This window comes from Aulostomus chinensis, chromosome 19 (assembly GCF_037954235.1).
Source record: "Aulostomus chinensis isolate RoL2024-O1b breed Wild chromosome 19, RoL_Achi_v1.0, whole genome shotgun sequence".
NCBI classification, from domain to species: domain Eukaryota; kingdom Metazoa; phylum Chordata; class Actinopteri; order Syngnathiformes; family Aulostomidae; genus Aulostomus; species Aulostomus chinensis.
The window spans coordinates 8,633,827-8,658,235 of record NC_141338.1 but is presented as its reverse complement, the minus strand read 5'-3'; the positions used below and the strand labels follow the sequence as shown (position 1 = coordinate 8,658,235).

Sequence of the window (24,409 nt, the reverse complement as noted above, 5' to 3'; positions counted from 1 at the left end):
GAGTGGTGTAGCATTACTATCACGATATGTAGAATACCCACATCTTTGCAGCATTACATCCATATTTCATTTGTGGGGAATTAAACACAGCAGAGCATGATCACAGTAAATCGCAGTACACAGAGGCTGATTAAATCATATATGAGATGCGTCTTTATTTAGAGTGCACACCGTGCATCTTATCCGAGTCAGCACAGTGTCAGCGGTTTGATTCAAACACAAATCTGACTGAAAGTCACATTATTTCCCTGTCTGGCTCAGGCATGCTTGTCGGATTTTGTGGGGGGGGGTTGTGCTAAAACGGCATTTTGGCGTAACAAATAGGCCCACTGTGGGCTGATTTGTGATTCTTTATTCACAGTTCAGACACTCAGGATCCGTCTGCGTCTGTCTTCCCCTTCTAACGAGCGACGTATAGGACTGATCGCAAACCATTCTGCCACTTGGTGATTTCATGTGGCGTAAATATTGGGAAAGGATTGTTAATAGAGTGAGATGCCAGGTTGGCACACTGCTGGAGGCACTGCACTCGGGTGAGAACAAAAATATGAGTTATTATTCATTCAATAAATACATATTCCCGGTGGCTCTGCAGTTTTGATAGTAGACAATAAGCATGCAACCCACTGAAGTGTTTCAGAATTAATCAAATCGGGAATATTTATTTGTTGCAAATGAATTGACTTAGCGGGGGCATCCAATTAAGACCACAAACAGAATGAACAGCCACCCTTTGACTACCAGGGCATGGATGTTGCATGTCAATGAAAAGACTGCATTTAAATTAATGGGAGTAAGAAAAGGGCCTTTTATTAGTCTTTTTGATGCCATATAAACTCAAAGTTCAAAAAGAGATATTGAAACATAACATTTAGCCTTGCCTGGATCTCCATCAGTTGATTTGTTTTACACACACACACACACACACGCACACACACACACGCAAAAGCATAATATAATTAGCCCCGACATTTTCTTGATTGTTATATTATTGTTCAAAGCAATCCCAGAGGGAGCAGCAAAAAGACCTGTTCTGCTTTACAACTGGATTTAACATTGTTAGATTCTTTTAGTTCATCTCAAAAATCAAATTAGAGTTCTTTTTGAAAAAAGAATGTTTTTAAATACAACAAGAAAAGACTCATGGGAATTCTTCATGTCCCCTGCTTAAGTTCAAACCCTATAGAGCTTTGAAAAGCAGTTCCATAATTGCCATTAAGTCCCATCCCTTCTGTTGCACCCCTCACTCTTGTACCCTTCTTCTATTTCTCTCCACCTCTAACAGGCATTTCCTTGTGCGACATGATCACCAGGTGTCAAGATTAAAGAATGGCTACTGCTTCCCAGGGCAGACATAGATGGGAGAAAATAGCACTCCATAATTACTGATAAATCGAGCACACACTGCCTCCTCCTCCTCTCTCTCCTCTCCTTCTTCCACTTCCTCCCCAACCACCTGGCCCTGATGTCAATGTGAAAGGCTGAGCAAGTTAAGCTTTGAGAATAGTTGACCACGCCAGCCACTTTTATGCACTGCTGATATTGCAGTTAAGTTCGGAGGGGGAATTCAGGGCTAATTGACTGACTTGGAGCTTTTATTCACCCTCCAACCGTCTACTCCTTTGAAGTGGGACATGCACGCACACACACACACACACACACACATAAAAAAAGAAGAGATGCTGAGCACAATGACACCGACTGCAACAAATATATGTACCACGCAAAAAATTCAGTGCAACCCTCTAGTTTTGGACGGGCTTATAACCCACAGTGGGTGACGGATGGACAACAAAGCAGAAGCCCTCTCGCTACCCGGCGCTACATGTGAAGCTGGTGGGTGACGAATGGCCTGCCTGGCTCCATCTTCTCCCTCAACCAGGCCATCGCCATAGGTTGCCAGGACCAAACCACAGCGATTGTTTTTAGTAATCCCAGCAGCCTTGATGGAAACCAGAGGTGAACGGCGTCCAACAGTGCATGAAAACCTGGGCTGCGCTGAGCCTGTTTTCCTCCATCCTCTCACACAGAAAAATCTGAGTTGGCAAGCGACCAGGTTGTGAGGAGGCTCCAGGCATTAACATCACGTAGACACTATGAAATAATGAGGTTAAAGAATAGAGTCTATTTGGCGAGTTTGTTTTTGAATTTATCTTCGATGCGGCAGGGCTAATAAAGAAGTGAGCTGCCAGTCTGTTACCCTTCATTCACTCAGCCTCAGATTGTGCTTGTTTTTCGCGATTACGTTGAAGAGGGGGAATCGTGACGTTTGTTTTTGCTCCGGTACGAGAGAGAGCAGCGCGTGTAGCTCCACGCGTGTCGTAGGTGACAAATGTCGATTCAAGAGCTGTTAACTGCTGATCTGGTACCTTAAAGAACTCATATATCCCTCAGTTTTAATATGTGATTGCTCAGAGGATGATTGTCACTACACCGCAGACGGTCCCTCTAGTTTTCATGGTTGTTGCCGTCAATAGGCTTATTTTTCAGGTTGTCACATGAATGCAGACGGCGGTGACGTGACACACGGTGTCAGCGAATTTGATGTCACCTCTACAAGACGTCGGCTCCTACATCAATGACAATATGCAGGTTTTTCAAACTTTGAACCCCCCCCACATTTAGGTTAGGGCTGTCTCCCAGTCGACTGGTCGATTTATTAGTCGATACGTTCTGGCTCGACCGAAATTCTGATTGGTTGATTTTTTTGCCACGTTAATTTCATCAGGAGGAAAGAACCGAAAGCACCCCTGTTTCACAGATAACAATCAATCTTTGAACACCCCCCTTGTTTTTGCTATTTTGGACTCGCCCGACCCGCTAGAGACAGACAGACTGAAGAGTACTAGAAGGCTAACGTCTGGTGGTTTGATGAATGTATATTTAATTTTGACGGTTTCATTTAAAGTCAGTCCTCGTCCACCATGTCAAAGACATCTGCAGCGTGGCAGCATTTCACAGCTCCACTACAAACACGACGACGTATCACCTAGAAACGGTAAGCTAACTTGTCCACCTTAGGTTGCCCCGCCAGTTTTGAGTACATGAAAATATCAGAATTGACATTTCAATGTTTTAGTCTAATAATTGTTTTGCTTTAATTGTAAAAATTCTAACCGTAGACTTGGCTTTTGTGTTTAAGAGTTAAGTTTTAAGTTAAAAGTCTATTTGTGTCCCAGCCGCGATGCCGAGTTCCTCCGTTCAGTCTCGCTCTGTGCACAGGACAAATGATAGCGTTGGTCAGTTATTATAACGTGACAAAATCAATTGTCTAAATATTCCTCAACAGGTTTTCTGCTGATAGTTGACACAGTATATTTTTCATATATAAAATTAGTCGATTTTTAGTCCAAATTTGAGGGCTTCAGTCGACCAAGAATTTCTTTGGTTGATTGCAGCCCTAATTTAGATTTAGCATTTTTTCAAATATGCGATCTTAGAATCATAATCAAATGCTTTTGAGAGTATTTTCAATGTGTTCCACACATGTTTCAATTAGGACATAAAGCAGCATGTGTTGTTACTGACCGTGAGGTCAAGACTGTGTTCAGTAAATCTGAAGTAACGTTACAGCTGTGTGTGTATGTGTGTGTGTGTGTTTTGAGGGTTGTGCAGCAGCAACCGTTACTAGTTCAACTACTGTACTCAGTATTTTCATCCTTTTCAAAATAATAGCTTTTTAGTCGCAAAGCTTTTGATTTACCGAGCATCCAGTGCACCACCCAAACATTTCTACTCTCATTTATGTTGACACCCCCTACACACACACACGCACACACACACACACACACACCTCGCAGTGATGCATAAAATAGTGCAATAAGCACGGTTATTCAGTTGATTAGATTGGAGATTGGAGTAGATTGAAGTAGGGTCGGCTGGTTAAGTTTTAACATAATATATGCAATTTAAGCAATAAAAATGCAAATTTTCCTAAAAAGGAAAAAAAAAAAGTCAGTTGACTAAGAAGCCCATGCTTATTTCTTTTTTTGCATTTTGCTTTTTATAAAGCACTTGTGTTTATCTATTTGATGAATTTATGGACTAATAATTAGAATGCTTGATAACTATTAGTCCATACCTGCAGCGTTCTCATGTTTTATTTCCATACTTTTTAATTTTGCCACTTTCAACACCACTCCACTCGACCAAATCAGCTTCAAAAGTGTCGAACCGGCAGGCAAGTGAACTCAAACTTTACAAACGACCGTAAAACGTGCAGCGACTTGTGAGCTAGGAACTGGTTCGCTTCTTTTAAAACATTAAACAGCATTTATATTGCGCTTTTCCACCTCAACTTCATATCCCAGCGTGGACTCATTCACTCATCCACACGCTGGTGGTGGAGGTTGCTGTGCAAAGGGCCAAACTATCGCTCACACGGTGCAAAACCTTCCTATCACTAGAGGACCTCTTCATGAAACACGCCGCCCCCATCCAACAAAATGTATCAACTGAATAGCCATTTTTCAATTGTGTAACTGACCTAAAAAGTACCAACACTAGCAAGCTTACTTAAAATTCAGCATGAAGATGGCCGCTGTTCTTGCAATGACCCTCTTCATTGCTATCGATTTTATGCCATAAGAACAAGTGTGCAAAGGACCTGGGGAATATATGATGCTGGGAAATAAAAAAAAAAAAAAGAAAAAAGACTATCAGACATTTCAAAGCATATTTGTAGTATTAACATTTTGGCCTAAGTGTTAAGGACTTTCAGACAGAAGTAATAACACCATGGGGCTTCTAAAAGTGAGGAATTATTCTCGACAATTTCAAAGTGTGTTTGTATTCTGGCATTAAGTCTCCCAATCTGTCACACAAATTTGCCCTATTAGTTTCAAATACATTCAGCATTGTGTCTGGCCAAAGTTGCCTTTTCTACTGTTAAATATGCAGAGCTTGATCCTCTCTTGATAGAAACCATGATGACAGTTGACCCAACCCTCATTTCAGCAAACTATGAGCACTTTTGTGAACTGACCTTTATCATTCATAGATTCTTTTTCAAAAAAACAAAAAAAAAAACAAAGAAAAAGTCATTTTATTGAAACGGCCAGAATCCTCGATGTGTGAAAATGATATCTCACTCTCAGTGGGGACCCTAGATTTAAGCAGTTCAATGGCTGATGTGATCATAACATTATTTTATTTGCATGAGACTGAAGTTTTACTGCAGATGTATTAAATAAGTGTTGAAGTTTAAGATACACGGGCTTTTCTGTCGTATTACCACTTATGAATAGGTGCATTTGGTAGTTAAATACAGTTTGATATATGTTCAGCTTTTTAAATGTGGAGTATTAGCCACTGGGCAAAAACAGATAATCAAATCAAACATCACTACGCTTGTTTCATTTTTTCCTTGGCTCTTACACACAAAATTGGACTGCATCAGTTACTTTAAAATGTGCAGTCAAATGCTACAAATATTTGTTAGATCTTCAAAATAAATATAATTTTACATATGGACAATTTACTTTTTGGCATATCAAGATGGAAGTGGATATATACGACAGCTTTGTGCAAATAAGTTTATGAAATACGTAGACAAAGGTAAAACAGTTTTATCCAGAATCTAGAGGTTTGAATTTCCCCCTCTAAGACTGATTAAATACACATCTAGGTAGATTTTTTTAAAAGCTAACAGTTTAGCATCAGGCATCAGGTGGTGCATTGGTTAGCACTGTAGCCTCACAGTCAGAAGGTTCAGGGTTCGAGTCCCGGCTCCATCACAGGATCTTTCTGTGTGGAGTCTCCATGTTCTCCCTGTTCCTGTGTGGGTTCTCTCTGGTACTCCAGCTTCCTCCCACAGTCCAAAGACATCAAGAGGGGACGAGGCTGATTGATACTCTAAACTGACCATCCGTCCAGGGTGAACCCCGCCACTCGCCCGAAGGCTGCTGAGATAGGCTCCAGCCCCCTGCGACCCTTAACAGGATAAGCAGTCGAAAATGGATGGATGGATGGTTTAGAATCAGCTCTGTCCTGTTCCAGTTACATGGTGGGAATCTTGACATGTTGTTCTTATTAAATCTACATTTCTGTGATTAGTTGCGAGGAGAAATGCTGATAGATGTAATAACTCCAGCAAAAAGAGGTGGGAATAACAGGGGTGTTCACATATTATAGGAATGTGGAGTTCTTTTTTGATGTTTCAATGTGTGCTGGAGCTCAGTGACTCCACGGCCTCTCCTGAGGGCGGGTTAGATGTGACTCAAGATTGTGGATTTCGCTTCTCTTCCACACACTTTTGCTGCACCGTCCTCCACCTCTCTCACAAAACCTGAACTTTATGCACGTTTGGTCCCGTGACATCAATGTCTTCACCGTCAAGGAAATGACAAGGAGCGACAGTTGAGGGAACAAGGGAGGGTTTTTTTTAATTTGAGTGAGGCAGAGGGCACCATGTCACTTAGAGAGATGGCGTTGAATAGAGGAGAGAAAAGGGAACAAAGTCACAACAGAGTTTGCTGATGTACCAGAAATGAAATGTAGGCTCTGTGCATCAAACTGTGTCACTGTAAGGGTTGCACAGGGTTGAAAGTTTAACTCAGGATTTTCAGGAATTTTTACATTTTTCTTTGCAAAAGAGTTGGAAACTTTCCATGGGGATTAGGGAAGCATTTTGTGGCCATTTCAGTGACATGGAACTGTTCACCATGCATTAGCATCTCACATGCTACCGCAGGGTTTTGAGGCCACAATACTGTATTTGACCCTGAGGTCAAAATGTGCTTACAGAGTTGCTGCAGCTTTGTGCTAGCATGCCATTCGTTTTAGCACGCTAGTTTTATAAGGAGTCCAAAATATGATTATTCAAATGTGCATGATAAATGTTTGCCCTTAAATCTGCTTAGAGAAGTAGAAAAGGGTTATTTTTATATGTATATGACAAGATAAATACACTTCATTAAAATTACTCCAAAAGTTCCAGTTTATTCCCGATAATTCCCGTTAAAAGCTTCCAAAAAAAGAAAAAAAATAGTGTGGAATTAAAGGTATCTCGCAAGAATTAAATATCATGTTCACTCAAGACCGCAAGATTCAGCTGTTGCCAAGCTTCCACTACCCTGATGCGCATTACATACTTTTCATTTAAATGTAAACATAAACATTGATAGCAACATTAAAACTATTAAGAGGACAAGCAATGACAGCAGCATGTGGACGGATTCAAAGCAAGATAATATTTAATGCATTAGCTTTTAATAATATTCCTTATCCTGAGGCGAATCTAGTTTATATGCAGTGATGTCCAAGACAATATTACAGCCTACTGCTGTGAATTTGCCTTTTAAACATGTTTTATGTAAATGTAAAATAATGAAAGTCCCACCACATTGCTGAATCTAAACCAGCCACATCCATCTGTAAATATTTTTTTTAATCATCATACATCAATTGACCAAATTAAGAAAAAATAACGATTAAATGAAAGATAAGTAATCTGGCTAAATTACAATAATACCGGTTGAAGGAGGTGTGCAAGGTTATGAGTTACCATAGCAACAGCCCTGGAAGCGACATCAAATGACCAGTAATATGCATTAATCTCTAGTCAATCAATGTTCCTCAGGCTGGTGTTTGACAGGATACGGTGCTTAGGCAGTAAAGTTCACATACTGGGAATACAAATGTACTAATGGCTCACCCGTTGGGACATGTAGGATTGATGTTTGCCAGCATGAAGGATCTATGTTTAGAATTCTAATTAATATACACTGCTGCTGCTCTCGTGGCAGATTTTCAGACTCAGCCCCTGCAAAGATGCTTAAAGTACATGAGACACGCACGCAGGTATTCAGGCAAGGTCAGGTACATAAAAAATCCATAGGCTGCTACTTCTTTGAATGTGCTGTGTCAGGTCATTTCATGTGCTACTTCTGGAGTCAGTAGCACAATGCCTTTACTGCACTAAAGTTATTGCAGAGCTGCGCTAATCAATCGTAGCTATATCCCACAAATTGCTTCCATTTTTCTATAGCAGTAACATTTTAGGGGAAATACACTGCCGTCTTGATTAAGACATGGTATTTATGCATTTACTGCACCCTGGAAATGTCTATAAAACATTAAAAGAATGTTTTAACAAGTAATCCATCTCACAAATGCAACTTACATGGGATTAATGTACAGGTTTATACTGTGTGCTAAACTCAAACCAGCTACTTAACACTATAGGAAGAGCGTGTTGGTTTTATTCTGAAACTCACTCCCCTCCAGTGTCTGGCTTTGTGTTACTTCCTCAGTCTTTGTTTCCCGCCTTTTCTAGGGGACTCACCTGTGTCCTGTCAGTTGGTTATTCTTGGTCAGTCACAGCCTTGTTCCCCGTGTTCCTCGTCCTCTCCCACCGGTCTCCTGTCATGTCGCTAGTTGAGTTTGTCTGTCTTGTCGTGCTTCCCAGTATGTTCAGTTTGGTTTACCCTCCTGTTTATTCTCGTGCCAACATTTTGTTTGTCGGTTAGTTTCGGTTTATTTTAAAGTGTATTAAAGAAATCGAGACCTTCGGCGCTCGCCTCGCTTTCTTGGTTGCTACATTCAGTTCCAAGAACAATGCTAATGTTCCGAAATAAACAAACCACACCAAGAACGCACCAGTTTAGCATCACCACAACCACCTGTGCACTTCTGTTCTCGGTTTGATGACATTAAATGTCCACAATAGTTTTGTTGAGCCACTTGTTAGAAATCCCCGCTTTTGACCAACACCTTTTTGGGTGTGCATTCCGAACTACATCTTTTCTTTGGTGCTTGCATCAAAATTGAGAGATTTCAGACAACAAAACCAAAATTCAAAATTCAAAAAAAAAAAATCCTAATAGCCTACCAAATTTTACCAAAATCTATCCACCATTTAATGAGTTGTCCTGCTGATGCGATCACATTACCTGGGCAGGTGATAAATATTCAAAATCCAGTCAACCACACAATAAAGTGCAAAACTATAAGCGTCAGGGTAGCCACTGGTTTCAAAATTCTACTCGCAAGTGAGGATACTAACTGCCAATTATATGCAGCAAAGCATCATAATTATTGCTAATATCAATATATGCTATACAGTATGATTAGATAAAAACACTAAAAAGGATCAAATTTAGCAACTGAGCCCAATAAAAAGGGTTGACCGCCGCCCCTGCCACTCCCCCCCACACTGAATATTCAAACTAAATATTAAAACCTCCTCAGTCATTTGCTGCACGGTGGGCCACTGCTGCCCTGGGCTGTAATATAGGTCAGTGATGCTGAGAGTTACTGGCATGAGCCAACAGCACATCACACTGGGTCATGAATCTCCCCTCTCACCCAAATGAGTGCTACACCGTTGGAGTTCTTCTAAATTAGGACGAAGTGTATGAACTGAAAATAGTGGTTGCTCATCTCCATCTGAAGATGAATCCCTCGTTGTTTGAAATGTTTTGGGGTTGTTGTTTTTTTAATTATTTTATTGTTACAGATGTTTCTCTACCCTGAAGGAATAATTGGGTTTACCTGAAATGTTGGGAGTGCTTGTGAATCAGCATTAGGTTAAAGTGGAGGAAGATTAAAAGCTTCTCTGAGAGAGCTTTAATAAATAGAATTCTGTCATGATTGTTAACATCTTAAACTCGGGCTTTTACACACACAGGCGCATCAGTCATAGAAATAGTTATTTTAGGATTGCTTGTATTCGATAAGACTCATAATAAGTCCTTTGAAAGATTACAAATGATTGAATCAATTCCATAAAAATGCGTATATCTCATTTTCTGATGGCCATTATGTTTTAACTGCGGATGGGTTCGTTATAACTGAGATCATTTGTTGTGGAAGTAATCTTATACAACAATACTGCAACACCATATGGGTCCTTGTAGCTAAAAAGCATCTTTTTTTTAAGTTTCTCATTCCATTCATGTATCAAAGCTGAAAAAGAAATCAACCTTTCCATTCACGTGTTTCAGTCATGAAGATTTTTGTCTTTCAAGGAAATTTCCCATCTAAAGAAATCAAGGTTCCAGCAGTTTTTTTGTGTGTGTGTTTCAGCACACTTCATCAACTACTGCCGACTGGATATTTATAAAAGTGTGACACCCTCAAAAGTATATTCTCTGCACGCCATGCATAAAATAGATGGCTACAGCATATTCATGTGCACACGTGTAGATTTTCCTCCTGGCAGGGCCCGTGCACACACGTCTCATGTTATATTTAATACATGTTCGGATTTGATTGGCTGTCTAGACGATGTGTAACGTGGGCCAGTGTCACGTTGTGTTGTCATTAGTGTCTGACCCCGAAAAGCGCCAGCGCTGCGATGACTACAGAGGGCTTTGGAGTCTCCTCACGGCTGTAGGAGCCGACTGCATCAGACAATCATTAAAAGGTGAAAAAAATAAGAAGTTCCATATTTCTCAGTTTGTTCATGTGCATTAATCTCCCCTACCTGTATTTTCCCGTCTCGCCCACCTGCCCCGTTTTCCTCTGACCCCGTCGATCCATCTGCCTCGGCTCGGACCATCCACAGCTCAACACTTGCTTTTCTCGCCTCACCAATCCTCTCATTGCCTCACCATAAATCCTCATTTATTCACGTCTGTCTCTTTAAGTCCTGTATTCCGGCTCAACTGTGCACAAACTGTCACAGGTAATGAATTTATCTACAGAGCAGAAAGAAAAACTATTTCGGTGTTCCATGTCTAAAGAAAAATAAATAAAGAAATAGAAACCTTATTTCAATTCATCGGCAGTGTAACGTTTTTGTCAGGAAGTCCAAGAGATTATGCAAAAACAATAATACCCATGCACTTAAATCCTACTTCAAGAACAGGAAAGAGGTTTTCAGTCATTTCAAGGGCCAGGAAAAGTATGGAATCATACTTGTGTTTATGGTTAGAGTTTGCATCTGGAAAAGATGTCATATTTGTCCAATTATTCCAAAACTTCCATAACTTTCAAACAGATTCATTCAAAACTAAACACATGGCTGCATTATTTTCATAGGTGGACCTACAAAGCTAGAATATTAATTAAGCATACAGGAAGAATCAGTGGACGTGCTGTGTGGACTGCAGTATTCAGAATGATTGACAAGAGATGAACAGGTAAGAACAAGGCGGGGGCATCCTGCTTATAGCCCCGGAGAGCATAAAAGCTTTATTGGTCACTACACTTTAGTAGATGAATAAAAGAGTTCAATCCAGGCAATAAACTTTTAGGCAAAAAAATGTAAAATGTCAAATACTTTCCCCTGCATCCTGGGAGATAACCTCCCCTCTGGAGAATAGATAACATTATAAAAATGACAAATATTGGAAAGGAATTTCCAAATAAATCCTTTTTAGTCATAGCGAATTATATACGGACATAACCCACGCATGAGGTCCTATAGTTACGATAAACTGTAAGATTTAATTTTGATCCGTCTTTGCCAAGTTCAGTGGCTTGGTGAACCACGTTCAGGTCCTCTACAGTCTGAAAAGTTCACAAGCACATGGAGTCGGGGAGGAGCCAATTTGTCTTGGTCTTATGAAATTCAATTGGATAAGCATCTTGACCAGGGGCCTCTCCACTTGCTTATCTCATTTATCTTTATTGTTTGTGTTCTCAGTGCACAGTCCCTGTTTCAATCAGACCCCAATCTTTTATCATCATTAATTTTAGATGTCGTTATTCTGGTTTCTTGGGGCGTTTGTTCATGACACTTAAATTGCATCGCTAGTTATCCATCAAACCCCCCCTCCCCCCCCCCCAAAAATGTTCATAAGCAAATTCATATGAGAGTCTGTGTTTTCTCTGTGAAAACATCTTGAGCTTTAACTGCTCTTTAAACAGCTCAGGGGCCAGTTCTCCTAAATTACGCTGATATGATTCTGCTTTGCAACCAATGAGATTATTCAACCCAGATGGAAAACAATTTCACCTCCGTGTTTCTACTCATAAAATGACCAAAGGGATGCATGTGAGAAAGTAGGCAGCCCGCTCTCGGTACACATCTAAAAAACTAATAAAAGTTGAAAAGAACATGACAACTTAAAAATAATCATGCCTGTCATACTCCCCAATACCAGAGAAGAAGAGAGACTCCCTGCTCTCTTGTGTGTGTGCATGGGAGACTTACAGAGACCAGCTGGCTACTCGTTAGCTTAGCATGATGAATGGTCGTGGATGGGAAGTGTTAGCGTACCTTAGCATGGACTTTCCTCCAAAACAGGCTAGCGGTAACACAATTAGGGTTGTGTATAACATGTGCTATGGAGTAACATACTAATTGATTGTTATCTTAGAACCATCGCCGGAGAGTAAATTAGGAAACAGCACTGCAATATAGCCTTCATTAGTATTTATACTGTCATTTCTGAAGGCTGTAATTTGTGGTGCTGCCCATTACACAGAGGTGTTTTGTAATACGGTGTCCCATTGATATGAATAAAGGTACAATAAATATTGGGAACTCTTATGTGGCTGTTGGATCAGGTTTATCATGTGGGTGCCTTTGTTTGTTTGCTTGATTATTAACTTTTGATATGCAAATTCAGTGTTTATTTCAACTTTTGTGCTAATGTTGCAAATGCAAATTGTATTTGTGATTACTCACAAGCATTCAGACTGTTGCCCCCTACTGTGGTGCGTGTGTGTACGTGTGTGTGTGTGTGTGTGTGTGTGGGGGGGGGGGGGGGGCGTTCAGGGGGGAGATCAGAAAGACAGCAGTTTATTCAGATGAAAAAGTTGGGATTTGTGACCTAACTAACATGATTTTAGATTCATTCACAAAAACACAAATGGAAAAGTTGTCCTCTCAGACAAGTGTTTGTCTATTTTCCACACACACAAATTTGGTTAAAAGTTACAACTTTGGAGGCATTTATCAAAGGACATTACGGTTAAAGGTGAGATTTGCAAACTTGCAATTAACCACTTCAGACCAGTTTAATAATTAAGAGTCTTTGAGGGATTCTTTCTTTTTTTTTTTGGAACATCCCACTTAGACTGGTGTGGTCTTCAGGGACAGGCAGTGGCATGTCATAGGTCAGACGGCCCCTAACGGAGGTCAAAAAGATTCAGCTGTTTTAGCCAGAATATTTCACACTCAGCAACATTCCTGCCAGTGTTTGTCACATGCCATTATGTGACCCTGTTGTTTGTTACTGATAGAAAAACAGATTTTTCTTCAAATCTCTTGGGAGACAGCCTTCTGGCCACTACAGCTGCAGCCAGCACCCACATAAAAACAATGCCATGCCAACACAAGTACACAAAGAGAGAAAGAGACAGGGAACCAGAGAGAGTCAGCCGCTCGACTCTGCCAATACAAGACCAGCACTGTTCTCTGTCCACCACAAAGAGACTTTGTAAATATTTATACGCGAGGGGGATAGAGCAACACTGTGTGCATGGCATGAATGCAAGATCTCTATCAGCCAGTCCCTCTCTTTAGCTTTGAATGTTTAAGCCCTTGCATTTAAGAAGCGCAACACCGTACAGAACAATAAAACAATTCTACCAACGTCCAGTGCTTCATGTCCTCATTCCTTGAAAGCATCATTGACATTGGGTCATCTAAAGCCATGACACAAATATAGCTTTAAGCCACTGCTGGCATTTTCATTTTGCCAGTATGATGTGGAATGCTCTCCCTCTGAAAATGATTACATGTTGCCAGCGCTTTGCCATTGAAAAGGCCACCAGATTGAATGAGGCATTATGAATAAGGCAGCTTTTCTCCAGCAATTTCCGCTGCCAGTGCAATTTTCAGCTCTGCACAGGCGGCGAAGAGGGCAGAACAATATCACAGGGAGGTATCAACTTGCTTCCATGTAATTCTTTGTTTCTTTTTTTTAACCCCCCCCCCCCCCCGCACACACTTGCACACACCCTTCCTGGATATACTTCCTTAATACTACAGAAATGCAGCAAATCTGAACCATTTTCCAAATAACAAAATTGCAGTGACAGTCATGGAGGTTTCACATAAATGCTACCGGACCCGATTTCAAACACAAGCAGATTGTCTAATTTCATAGAGTTGATATCAGTATCACACACCATTATCTTGCCTTCAGCCAAATAATGACACCTCTCCTGTAAAAGAGCATGAGCTCCCCTCGCAGTGAGTCAGTGGAACAGCAATCAAAGCAACTTAAGGGGAACTGCAACTTTGCCTCACTGGTGACACACACGCGCGCGCGCGCGCATACACGCGCATACACACACACACACACACACACACCTTAGGTAGAACGTTCGTTGACATGCTGCACTCCCTACAGCCCCCCACCCCCCTTCACCCCAAAGCTAAACACCTAACATCATCACCTTTGAATGCGTCTCTCAAAGGGATTCAAATGTCTTCAGTATGATGGTTTTAAAACTCACACACACACACACACACACACACACACACAAAAAGCATGTGTACGTGCTTGCACCCGTGCACGCGCACTCGTGCGTTCAGAGCAACTTGCAACACAAACAGTGAATCGGCGGACTATCTGCTTTCACAGAATTCATTACGGACTCTAATTTATTCATAACATGGAATCCAAAAAAAGGGGGGGGGGGGGATGACAGGAAGCATGACGGCAACTCATCCCGTATCCAATATCCAAGCTGGCATGATACTTTTAGTTAATGGACAACACGGTTTCCGGGCAAAAAAAAATAAAAAATTATGTAAAAAGCCATGTCCGGGCTTGCAAATGGAATTAGCATGAATACAAATATTGATGCTGCCTGCACAGTGACGTGTCGGCCTACTAATATACCTTCATTCTGAATACTTCCCCGCGTAATACCTCGCTGACACCGCGGAAGGTCTGCATAACACCCCCCCCCCCCCGTAAAAAAAACACTGGCATGTCCCGCTGTTTTATCCCCCTTTTTCCCCCCCTGTCTACATCCTCGCTTCTGCAGCATCACCTCAGGAAGATGCTGCCTCACAAGGGGGCTGAATGTAATTTCTTTTTAAATTTAAATTTTATTTAATAATTATATTATAAAAGCCCTCCATCGACATTCACTCCGGCTCAGGAAGACTTGCGACAATTATTCCAAAAAAAAAAGAAAAAAAAGAGAAAAGGAGGTAGGAGGAATAAAACATTGCGTTCATCCTGAAAAAGGACACCTCCGGCCACCCCAATAACATGCTGACCACGCAACATCGCCATAATTGTGCCACGATATAGCCCTGCCTACCCCAACACTACCTCGTGGCTGAGAAATATATATATTTATATATATTTATATTCAGATCCCTTCTTTACATGTTCGAGTGTGTATCAGGGTACTCACCTAAAACTGACTCTCCCCTCTTGGCTGTGTTAGTGCTCGGAGATGTGTTAGTTGTGTAGCCAACAACTTCTGCTGGAGCATATGTATCCAGTGCTCATGCTGGTGGCGGCTCAGTCGGTGATGTTGGATTGCGGATGATTTGGCAATCCTTTTCATGCTCAAGGGTGGGGGGGTGGTCGGGGGGGGTTGGTGGGAGAGAGAAAAAAAAATCCTCGGTTTCGGTGTGGTCTAGGGCACAGGCTGGTAGAGGAGTAAAGTCATGAAGTCCGTCAGGAGGTAGGGGGAAGGAGAAAAGGGAGCTCTGGGTGTGAGATTTATGTTTGAAACGCTTCTGTCCTCTTTTCTCTCTCTCTCTGTCTCTCTCTCTCTCTCCCTCCCTCTCCCCCTCTCTCTCGCGCGCTCTCTCTCGCTCTTGTCACCGTAGGAGCCGTTTGCGGTTGGAGAGGTGCGGGATGGGTATCGAGGAAGGGAGGTTGGGATGCACAGTCTGAAGGCGAGAAAGGGGAGGTACAAAGAATAGAGTCTGGTATTGTAGAGGACGGTCATGGCAGACAGCGAGGGGTGGGTCTGGATGTATGAGGCGGAAGGCGAGGTAACCGAGGGTGGATGAGGATAATGTGCTGCGCCGTGACTTTTTCTTCTTCCTTTTTTTTTCTCTCCCCTTCTCATTTCTGCTGATGGGTAAATATTTACTCCAAAGCTATGAGTTCTCCACCTTAGCCCACTTCAGCGTCACTAATTAGAAGGGTGGGGGTGGGAAGGGGGGGGGGGTTAAACTAGGGTGGATTTATCCAGTGGAGCAGGTAGGCTGTGTGATTTCAGAGGCGTTTAGAGGTGAAAAAAACAACAACTGCAAAGTGTGGAGGCGTTGAGTTGCAGGAGGTGCAACACTATGCCACGCGTAGGCTGTGTACTTTGCATAAAACCCAACGTGACTGTGTATGTCTGTGTTAATGTAAACTTGCAATGACTCGACTTCAAACTGGTGTTGATGAAGGCACTTTTTTGTAGAAATGTGTTGGACTACTAACCACTGCTCCCCCCCCCCCCCCCCCCCCAACAAAAGCCCACAGGCAAAAGCGGCTAGTTGCTCTCCATGGTACTGAAATTCACCAGAGCAGCTCCTCAGTGCTGCTGCTGATCCTGGGTCAGTCTGGTCAGGTCTGCTGCTTCATGTACACATGAGTTGTAGTATCATTCATGTCTGACTTTTTTTTTTTTTTGCAGAAAAAAACACAAGTACAACATGAAACTCCGTAAAACCCTACTTGACATGAATTGTACGTCCTAATAATTAGGGATGACTCGTTACGACTTCCTGTCACTGAGTATCTGCCACCACTGGCATAGAAAGCAGGATATACACACCAGTAAATCTACTCCACTGCATCCCTGGCTCAGTTATACAGAAGGGTCTCCTCAGTTCTGCTTTTATTGGGAAATCTCTTCCCGCTTGTGTCCAGTTTGTTTACTTCCTGTCTCTGTCTGTTTTCCCACCCTTTTTTTTTGAAGTTGTTCCCACCTGCGTCCCGTTAGCTGATTAGTCCCGGTTGGTTCGCGGTCCAGCTCCCTCTCCTCTCCCAGCCCACCAGCTCTATCCCTGCCCTCGTCTTCTCCCACGTGTCTCTTTTAGTGTCGTTAGTGGAGACGGTGTTGAGGTTCAGGTCTCATTTCACGCGGTGCTGGATCGTCTGCTCAGGTCTCGTCAGTGTTTGCTTCGTTCCTGTAGGTCTCTGATGTCGTTGGTCGTCGGTTGGGTCCCGATTCCTCAAACCTGACACCATTCTGGGGATTTTGTTGAATGTTTGATCAAAGAAACGATACATGGTTTTTGCGAACCCTTTGCAGAACATCGCATTGTTATGGCAGCTCCATTCACATTCTTGAACAAGACACAATACGTCACTGCAGGCGATGTCCAACTCCCTACGTATTTATGGTAATATTAATAAAACTATTAAAACGAAGAATTTGATCCTTGCTTCAGGACCAACATGAAGGGAAGAAAATGAAAACTTGCCAAAACCGTAATTCTTTCAAAATCATTTTGATGAAAATAGTCCATCCTAACTGTTTGTGACCAGGATGCTTCAAAGTTCCACATTGTATTTGTTTAAATTGAATTTTAGACCAGGGACAGTTTCCAGCATACTTGTGATGTCACAAATCATGCTCCGCCTCTTAAAATCTCCAGTGGCTGTGGAAACAGCTTTTCAGTGTGAGAACGTGCAGCCTTCTACACCATGAAGCTCAAACATTCAACTGAGGGAGCAAAAAAGGAAAGGAATTTTGACCTGATGGGCCTTTGAGAGGTTAAAAATACATAGACGGGAGGTTAAGGGTTCATTTCAAGGCTTCTTCAAGTCAGGGGTTTGGTATTTTAGTCCAAAATTATGTTTAGCGCGTGCTTCAAGATCTTACAAAAAGTATGTTCTTTCTCTCTTCTGTGTCAGACTTTCACCTTGAGTGAACTAATTCCTCCTTTTTCTTTTGCAGTCTTTGATCACTACGATCTGCTAATAATACGCGGTGCTGATGACATCGTGTTTATTAAGGTTGCAAATACCAGGTATGTGTGCAGTGATGAGTGACACATTCATCATTATTGATTCCTCAGCGATGTGCTAACTTCCAGCTGCTGCTATGCTAAGCTAGCAGGGCTTCATTAACAACCTAAACTGGTATATAAATATAATACATAAGGAATCAAATTACTGTGGAAGTGTCAGTATGAACTAGAATCATTCTAAAATGAAGTGGAAGTCATACCCAAGTACTGCATTACCCAAATGATTAATTTCAACAAGGTATAAGAGTATAACTGCAAATTCCACAACCACTCACATTATCACATTCATTCATATTGCTTTCACTCTTACTTCTGGACACCTTATTGATACACACACACACACACACACACACACACACAGGATGTCAAAGATGTTCCTCCATAATTGCTTTGTTTTGTTGTCATTGACAGATAAATACAATGCCATCAATTATTCCTACGTCTCTAAAGTACGTCGGTCTATATCTTCTTCTGTGTTTTGAAAATGAATTTGACTTTAAAACGTAATCTATAAAATATAATTAGAGGGTTGTTTTTATTTCCAGCGAGCTGAAAAGTACGCAGTTCAGGTAAGACTTTAATTTGTACTTTACGAGTAAAAGATTTTCGTTCTGAGAGTTGAATCCAAACGTTGTTTGTCAGGATGTTATGACTCCCTTCTGCACTGGAAAATTTTATTATCGTGAATTTTGGAAATCCTCAGCTGTTTCTATCATATTAATGTTACTTTTACATATGGAGTGCCTTCAGAAAAATAATCTACATATTCAAGTTATCTTACAATTTGTGCAGTGCAGGATTACTCCACCTGGTTTTGTTTCCATTCTTTGAAAATAACTCCATCTAGTTGTCATATAAAATTGTGAATCAAAATTTCAAGGACCCAATTTTTCAGCTGTAGGTAACTACAAAGAAAAAAAAAGTGTATTCCAACAAGGATCTTTTCTGATAATTACTTATTATACCCATTTATAGCTGAAATATGTTTAATTCATTTGTGCTACTGGCACCCCTGTTGGGTTCCACTTTTATGTTGATGGTTATTCTTCTGAAAATACATTTCTTATGAGAGCGTTTCAGTCTGGATATGACTTTAATTTTCTTTAATGATTTATTGTGCTGTTTAGTTTTAGATCAAATTTGGAAGATTAGAGGATTAAAAAATAAGTAACCAAGTTTAAGTCTATTTTGCAGCTCTCATCTATAGCTTTTATACCTATATTTAATACCCAACTATCCATTAAAAAAACAAACAAAATCACACGCACACACCTATTTCGGTTTAAATTTATGGTGCCTGTTATTGATTGTCCTCCTACGTATAAAGTGACAATATCGCTAACAGAACTCTGATGTATTTTTTGTCTTCACAGTGGTGTATTTGCTTTTGTCTGCCTGCTACCAAAGTTGGATCCAATGTGTGAAGTTGTTCTCTGGGGGGGGGGGGCACTTCCTCTGTCGCTGTGCTGAGATGTCTGGAATAATTCTGATATTTCTCTCAGTTTCCCTGTTACCTATTAGCCTTGTGGTTTCTAATGCAGATGTGCTCATTTCACTCAATTGTACTATTCTTCTGTTTCCGTTTCCCAACTTTGCTCTTTGGGACCTGAGGCTGTACCCGACTTCAAATTTTCTGAGTCGACTCAGATTTGGATGTTCACAATAATAGTCTGAATATTCCACCCCACACCCCCACCCCCAAGGGAGCGTAACGCGAGACTCGGCAGCTGCTTGGACCAGTCCGCGTTCGCAACAGCTGAATACTGGGCTGGCAAATTTTACCTCGATAAAACCACCATACATTTTACACGTACATCTCCACTCAAAGATGCTTCTAATGTACATAAACAGTATGAACCACAACCGCTGCAGTATTTCTCTCCTCTTTTCCAGGAGAGAAATATTCACTGGTTTCTACTCTCGTGGGGCAAATAGAAGCAAATTATTCTGCGACGGAAGAGTCTGAGCTCAGTGATGATAGGGACCATCGCCTCTCACGGGGGGAGCCCGACTGGGATCATCATAATTTGATTGTGCGTTCAGAACGCATTTGCGGACAGTACACAATCCGGGCAAGATTCATACATCTCCTTTATCTTTCCTTGGTAATAGTAAAGATAAAAAAAAAATAGAATGTCACAAACTGCAGCCGATTTTGACAACGGAACACCGCATTGTGAGGGGAAACTCCGAAACACTGATGTTGTTGCACACTTTCAAGCATTTGTACACACCAGCACCCATAAGGTCATCCTTGCCCACCTTGTGTTTGAAAAAAAAGAAAGACCTTTTGCCTTGATTTTTTACACCACTGCACATCTATTGCAGCCAGACAGCTTTGCAAGTCACTAGCTTGCCAATGGTCCACTTGCAGTCAAGTGTTTGAAGCATCTACTGATGGGCGAGGAACCTGGCGAGACCAGCATTGCATAAAACCCAATGAGGCTAAATGGATAAATGGTGCCATTACACAGTCATTAGTCTGGAATTGTGGTGACACGAGGCAAGTTTCCTTTGCAATACTAGACCTATAATACTCCAGGGATCATTGAAGTCCTTATATTTCATAGGTCTATGGGCTCTAGACATTAATTTGAAACTTTTTCATCTACATATTTATTTTGATTTACTGTTCCTGCGGGATTCGTTTCCAGACATGTTTGGACCTTATAATTGCTGCAAATATGGACTATTTTTTATCTTCAGATGAGGTGAGTAAGTCTGCAACCATGACAAAGCCATGCACGGCATTAAGCAGTGTTACCGCTCCGTATCAGCCAGTCTGTGAAACACATGCAACTGTACTGTCTGTATGTAACTCAAGGCTTCAATATTCCATGCGTTACTACAGGTAGTGTGGAAAAGTTGGAGGGGGAATAAAAAATGCGCATTATGTGCATTCTGTTAATGACTTCAAGAGTGAACCGTTAATATTACTGCTGTGCTGAGTAATGTACAGCTGTCTGATGAAATGTTGAGTCTGGTGTGTGTGTGTGTGTGTGTGTGTGTGCGCGTGCCTGTGCATGTGTGTGTGTGCACGCGTGCGTGTGTGTGTCGCATATTTTAAACTGTCTCGAGAGGAAAAGCTATCTGGTAAACATTGAAAAAATGAATTAAAAAAAAAACCTAAATAAAAGAAAAAAGGGGGATTAAAATAAGTGGCTAACAGACTGTGAAGAAAGAAAATTGGTGAGAAAAAGAGATTACAAATCTTTGAGAAGTGTGGTTTTCAGTCAGTGCAAAATGTAGTATATTGAAGTAATTTTCATCAGATACCACACATTTAAGACGACAGTTACCCTGTTTGTTTTTAAAACCTTCTGAACAGGTGACAGCGCATTTTACTACCACAACAGCTCATAATCTATAAGAATTGATAAGCCAGCAGTTTTTTGGATTTGTGTGTATGAAGAGTTTGAGTTGTATTTTCAAATTACTTTTCAGACAGAAGAATTCAGAGACTGAGTGACTTTGGGTGACTGAGATTTGACAGAAGGTCTTGTTGCTACATTTGGACAAAGATTTAAATCAAACCCTCGATGGCTGTAATTGCATTTGTTTCTCGGCAAATCCGATTGTTCTGTCAATCATATGGTGAGGTGCAAGAGGCCCATTTGCATGAATTTAAGCTATAGTGCATCATATTTTCACATGAATGAAAGTCTCTTCCATTCAAGCCCCTGCTAAATGAGTTCTCACAATACTCATTAAGCTTATCGAGCAAATCTCTCTGAATTTCACATTATACAGAGTTGGTGTATCTGACAACCCTGAGGGAAGGATATATACTGAGCATTCCTAACAGCTCAGCAAAGACTTTCACAGCTACTTCTGGTTAGCCCTTTGCCAACTTCCGCTCCTCTTCACCAAAAAGGAGCAGAGACCCACAGAAACCAGCTTACTGTTAGCTTAGCACAATAAATGTTGCAGATGGACAAGCTAGCATACCTGTGTTTTCTTGTTCAAATAGATAAGGTTAAAATTATTGATTTTTCCAGATGTAATCATCCTTGCTCTCTCTTTTGAAGTCAACAAGAGAAGCAGTTGGTCACATTATGTTTGTTTTTGCTAACCTAAGTTACTGCTATGCGTTTTGCTAAGCTAACTAGTAGTTAGCTGCAGTCTCTGGGGATCTCAGCCCAGCATATTCTCCCAAAAGTTGACATACGCATATTGGTTTACCTGTTCTATTCGTTCGACTGAGATTGTGCCACTGTACATTAGCCAGTCAGCGCTAGCCAATATCCATATCAATCTGTTTAGTTAATTTTCAATTACCTTCCCGCAGTTTCTTCTTCTAGAGTTGCTCCCACGCCAGTAACAATTAAAAATAAGCACCAACTCTCCCTACATGAGAATAGACTCTTTTTAATACCTCATCATTGCCAATGTAACTGTTCTAAGACAGCATCATCCCATCACTTAATGATGGTCTAAAAAGAATTAAGGAGCCAACGCTAACGTGAGCCAAGTCAGCATCTCATTTGGTTATCATTTGTTCCTTAGAGCAGCCATAAACAATAATGCTGGATGATAATGTACCTAATGCAAGATAGAGAAAGGAACCTAATGATTCCACGCTCAACTTTTCATCATGCCATCTTTCAGCTCACTTTTTCGAGTTCATTTAATGCAATGTCAAATGTTTTCAAAGTTTCTCTAACATGGATGTCTCGGTCTGGAAAATATAGGGTCCAGTAAAACTAGACATTTACACAATTCAGATTTGAACCAATTATCAATAATGGTGGCATTTTCAATACTGTGCCCTTACCAGAAGCTAAATTTATCAGGACTGTAACGATCTGACATCTTCCTCCTTGTTGGAAGCCATCAGCTGAATCAGCCTCCTAGCTGCCCTGAAGACTGTTAGCGCCTGCTAAATTGACAGCCTACTAATGGGTGATCTCGAAGTCTTAGGCCACAGAGATATCTCTACCCGTTGTTATTGCACGCTGTTGTGGAAGCCTGTGACACTGAACCCAGACCTTTCCCTGCTGGGGCCATGAAAGGGAAGACAGATGTCCAAATAGCAAGCAGAACCATCAGTCATGAGGATTTTTTTTTTTTCCTTGCAGGTTGAGAAAAGGAGGGTCAAGTGGGAGAAACACAGATGAATGAAGATGGCACCATTCTAGTCTCTCTGCAACGCTAATGAAAAACAAACTCATTTTCAGGCGGTTTGCTGGGTAATAAGACAGTCAGCCAGCCGGCTCCAAGCACAGAGAGCTGAACTTTTTAAAGTATTGCCTTATATTACTTTTGAGGCCAGCACAAGAACTTGCAATCTCAAACCAACAGACAATTGCATTAGTATTTGTATTGCGCCCTGTTTCAGTATATTTATTGACCTTAAAAACCCCCGAACCCAACTCATTTAAAATAGATGTAATTATAGTCGTTGAACACAACACAACTAAAACAAATGAATAAAGAACAGTTTAGATTGTGAATAAGAGAAAGAGGAGGGGAAAAAGTGTTGATCACACTGAGCTCCATGATACACTGTATTCCTTACTGTATATGTTTAAGATGGATCGACTGCAACACATTAAGCCAGTAAAAATTGTCAAGGGCATAGTGTTAGAGTTGAGAGTCATTTCACCCCTTCAATTGTATTTATGCATGTGTTGTTTTTATCTTTTTTCTTTATTTCTCTCTTTGTGTGTCACAGCTAAGAAGAGAAATGCTATTTTTGTCACTGTGACAGTCTGAATGTTTCTCCCAACAAAAAAAAAATCTAAACGCAAAGACAAATCAACTCGACAATGTGTGAACAAAACACTAACCAACACGAGTTTATTTTGCCTTGTAACTATTCAGAATGAAATTTAAACTCACCCATCCCCCTACATGGACTGCATTATCATCCAAGTGTGTTTTATATTTCCCATTCAGACATTTTAAATTATATCACAGTTGATTTCAATCTGGTTTGTTCTGGCTCTTTGCTAGGTTTTTCACTTCATTTTTCCTGCCAACAAGGGTAAAAAATAATAATAATAATCATAATTAAAAAAAAGAAATATGTGTGAATGGCCCCGGCCAGATGCACCCTCGCTGAATCTTATTCTGTAAACAATATTTGTCATTAGTGGCAATCATTCAGGCAGCTTGTCTCACGGATTATTTTAACTGTCACCTACAGCCATACAAAACTCATGGATCCTTGCTAAATACCAGCGCAGGGGTGCTTTTAATGGGCCCAGTGCATGAGAATTATGGATGATGGATGAGCAGTTACAGTGCAAGCTGGGATCTGAGTTTGAGTCTAGTGACTTGAAATGCTAGCCTTCCCAAAGAACCGTGACAAGAATCACTCTCACTGTCGACCACAATATACACGTCGCCGCAAACAGTAACAATTGACAGAGCTGCTGTAAAATTTCAATCAAATTATTAATACTAATTATTTACTGTCCAATACTGCATTTATTCGACAACCTGCATCGCTTGCGTCGACTTCATGTTGAAGAGAGAGATCAATTCACACATGAATGACCATTTGTCATAAATGCAAATGCTGCAAAATGATCAATATGTTTAAAGTCTGAAAAAGTTTCCATAGTA

At 41.0% G+C, this 24,409-nt stretch overlaps 1 protein-coding gene across 4 annotated transcripts in view; it reads right to left on the bottom strand.

Annotated features, from left to right (window-relative positions):
* brinp1 (bone morphogenetic protein/retinoic acid inducible neural-specific 1) overlaps positions 1-24,409 on the bottom strand; it is a 163,769-nt gene that overhangs the window by 104,847 nt on the left and 34,513 nt on the right. Inside the window, exon 1 of one of the 4 annotated variants that reach the window (XM_086187160.1) lies at positions 15,271-15,679. The exons of 2 other annotated variants lie outside the window; for them this stretch is intronic. The gene's annotated coding sequence lies outside the window, so the exon portion shown is untranslated. Of the gene's footprint in view, positions 1-10,426; positions 10,458-15,270; positions 15,680-24,409 lie in introns of those variants that run through there. One more of the 4 variants, XM_086187163.1, reaches the window with a different exon arrangement.